Consider the following 252-nt stretch of genomic DNA (forward strand, 5'->3'; position numbering starts at 1 on the left):
GTTTTTTACGTGTTGAACTTGTGAAAAAGTTAGTTCCGCCGTAGAAACAGTTGAAAATTCTGAAAACGTTTAACATAAATTTTGTTTTTTGCTAATGTCTCTTGCTAATTTAAACCTATATCATACTGTGTCCATTTATATAGTTCTTTCATACACGACTAGAATATTCTTTCTGTCATTCTTTTAAACACCGCAGATTTTGGCATACCTAAGACATTTTATATTTGTGTTTTTAAATGTCTTCTACCATCT

Source organism: Trypanosoma equiperdum, assembly GCF_001457755.1.
Source record: "Trypanosoma equiperdum strain OVI genome assembly, contig: ctg_248, whole genome shotgun sequence".
Taxonomy (NCBI): domain Eukaryota; phylum Euglenozoa; class Kinetoplastea; order Trypanosomatida; family Trypanosomatidae; genus Trypanosoma; species Trypanosoma equiperdum.